We start from the raw sequence: 3,510 nt of genomic DNA on the forward strand, positions 1-3,510 counted from the left end.
TGCTCCTTTTTTAGAAGCTTTGTCATACCATTAGAGCTGATTATCTTTCCTAGTTTCCCTGCAATACCCCTTAATTCAACTTCCTTTCCTTCCGTAGAAAATTTGATGAAAAGTTCTTGAAAATTAAAAGCTATTGTACCCAAGGATTGTAGCCATTGGACTCCTAGTACAACATCAGCACCTCCCATTGGAATGGAAAGCATTGGGCTAGTCAATACATATTCTCCCATGGATAGCTTGATATTATGGCACTTTCCAGAGCAATTTATTGTTCCTCCATTTGCAATCATCACTTGACACTCTGGTGCTGGATATAGGAAGAAATTCAATTCTTTTGCTACCTTACAATGAATAAAATTGTGGGTGCTTCCTGAATCAATCAACACTATTACCTTTTTCTTCTTGATTTGTCCTTCTATCTTGATGGTTTGAGGAGTGGTAATTCCCACCAATGCATTACAAGATATGGTCGGATTTATTTGTTCTTCATCTAGGCTTTGTTCCTAGAGTATATCCTCTTCTTTTGACCTTTCTTGCTCCTTTTCTTCTTCCTCTTCACAATCTATGTAGAATAATTTCTTCTCAGCACACTTATGACCTTTAGTGTATTTGCTATCACAACTGTAACAAAGCCCTTTTGCTCTTTTTTCTTCCAATTGTTGTGGTGTCAACCTTATAGGTTGTGGAAGACTAGGGGCAACAACACTTCCGTCTTTATAGTTGTGAGTGGTATGCTTCCTGATTGCTATAATTTTGCTTTCCATTTTTCTTGCTAACTTGAATGCCTTCTCTAATGAATCAGGTTCCCAAAGGCAAACATCATGTTGGATATTATCCTTTAAAGACCCTATGAACACATCAATCCTATGCTCCTCTGGAATATCTTTTACCCTTATGTTCAATTTTTGGAACTCCTCAATGTGCTCCATTATTGAACCCTTTTGTTTGAGACTTATCAATTGGCTAAAAAAAGTGTTGCTTTTTGTATCCTCATAATGTGCTATCAATTTTTCCGTAAAAATTGCCCAAGTGATAAATTTTTTACGAGAGCAAAGCCATTGATACCATACAAACTGATTTGGTTCCAAATATAAAGTTGCCATACGTACCTTTTGTGTGTTTTGCACATTATTGAGATCAAAGAATTGCTCCATCTGTAATATCCATGTGGCGGGATCCTTGCCATCAAACTTCCTCATATCGATTTTTGGAATATGGTGAGTATTCGATCCAACATTAGAGTCTATGGAATCATGATTAACATTTCTTTTGTTCTCATCATGAGTTTCCTTTAGTACCCTTTCACCCTTAGTGACCATTTCTTGTAGCAACTTATTCATATTTATCTTCAATTCTTCTATCTTATCATCCATGCCATCAATTTTAGCTTCTACGCCTTTCTTTAAACAATCCATATTAGCTTCTACACCTTTCTTTAAACCATCCATCTTAGCTTCTACATCTTTCCTTAAACCATCCATCTTAGATTTTGTTGCTTTTTGTGCAAGTGACACTTGTTGCACTTGTTCTTGTAATTTTGATATATCATATAGCATTTCGTCTTCTTCTTCATGAGTCATGCTAGAGCTTTCAGGTTCCTTACTAGGTGTTTGCATTTTCTTTCCTCGGGGCATCAGTTACCGATAATAATGCTCTATTATGCCCTTTGAATTCCTTCAAAATAAATTTTCAAACCAAGCTTAAGCAAAAATTTAAGAAAATCTACACACATTTTTTCACTTTGTAGGAGCTCGATATTGCCTCTGATGTATCTCTATACTTTCCGATCATCTAGTTCTAAATTTGTGACCTGTAGTAGCCCTTTGTGTCCTCTTTCCAATGCCACAAGTCTGACCCAAATTGGATTCTCCAAGGAAACGTTATGCGAAATCTCCCACAGTGACTTGATTATAGACTAGTTTAGTAGAGCGAACTTGTATGACGTGCCACGAGTCACTGTTTCGACCTTTGGATCTGAAAAATGCATACAAGAAACTACAGTCCGTCCTCTTTCTATACCTTCTTACAAAATTTCAATCTGATCCCCAGAGATAAAGTTATGACGATTTTTCCCAGGTCACATGTTTGGAATGTAATTCAGGAGTCTGCAAAAAGACCAACTTCCTCAGATCTAATCTCCGCAAATATAGCGTGAAAAGCTCTGAAATTCGGACCCTAGATTCAGAGCGATTTCTTCTCAAATGGGTTTTTTTTTTAAACTTCTGAAACATCGCAGAAAAAAAGTTATAGCGAAAATGCCACGATGACCTGTTTGGAGCAGCGAAACCCTAAAATCCAAATCTTTGATACCAAATGTTATGAAACCAGCTCAAGAAAAGATAGATCAACGCCTTAGAATTCAGCCTCTTCGAGGGGGCAAGCTCCTTTACATTACACAAATGAACAATTCTTGGATGATTCAAATGACAAAACCTCCTTTCTATATATAGGAGTCTAGGGAGTCACAATATAATCCAGTCGACCTAACAATAATAATATAAAGCCACAAAAATAACAATAGAGGGATTCTATGGGGCACAGTAATAACAATATGGGAGCAATAGGGGCACAACAATATTAATAAGGGGTATAACTACAATAGTAATGGGGTAATCACTAGTATTATAGGGACCCAACAATGTTTATATATGAACATCGATTATGAAAAATATCAAGTCCATATGTAATATGCTAGTGTAATGAAGTACAAAATTCATAAGTAATAAGCTAGTGTAATGAAGTACAAAATTCATAAGTAATAAGCTAGTGTAATGAAGTACAAAATTCATAGTGATTAGTTCTTTTTCTGTGCAAATAATGAATAATATATGTTAAAAGTTAAGTATTAGAATAAAGATAATTCACCTATATGGAACATAAGAAAAAGGTTTAGTGCATGAGAGTTATAGTTCAATTGGAAGTAAAACAATAACATGTGAGGAATTTAGACTTCTCATTATCATCATTAATAGGGGGAAGGAATTCTTAGAAGAAGTAATTTTATCAGTGAAAATAAATTTATTATTATTGGTTATTGTTCATTTTAAAAAAAAATGAGTGTGTGTGAGGTTCATTACAACGTCCATGTCCAGTGTCCCTCCACCTTACATTGATTATTAGATTTTAAATCGATCAAGAAATCAATTTTGAATTTTCATTCAATTCGCCTCAAGTTCGATTAGTTCTTTTCCATATCCATTTGCACTCTCAACAGCAACTAGAAGCCATTTTGAAATGGATGATCCAATCTCACAATTAAATGTGAAAAGCAGGGGATCATAGGTCGAGATGGATATGACAATCTTGGTGTTAGGATCACTCGGGATTATATAATATGAGGAAGTATTCATTCCACACTGTGGAGGACATCAAGCAAGGAAAGGATTAGATTCAATATAGCTTTGGTGACAAGAGTCTGCATATGTGGGCAAATCCTAACGTTGTGTCATCCCTTTATGGAGAATATAGGCTCTTCATCCCTCAATAGTGAGTGTGTTGACATGAACCAGT

Source organism: Pinus tabuliformis, chromosome J, assembly GCF_031772625.1.
Source record: "Pinus tabuliformis cultivar Carrire ecotype Pingquan chromosome J, CPIR1, whole genome shotgun sequence".
Taxonomy (NCBI): domain Eukaryota; kingdom Viridiplantae; phylum Streptophyta; class Pinopsida; order Pinales; family Pinaceae; genus Pinus; species Pinus tabuliformis.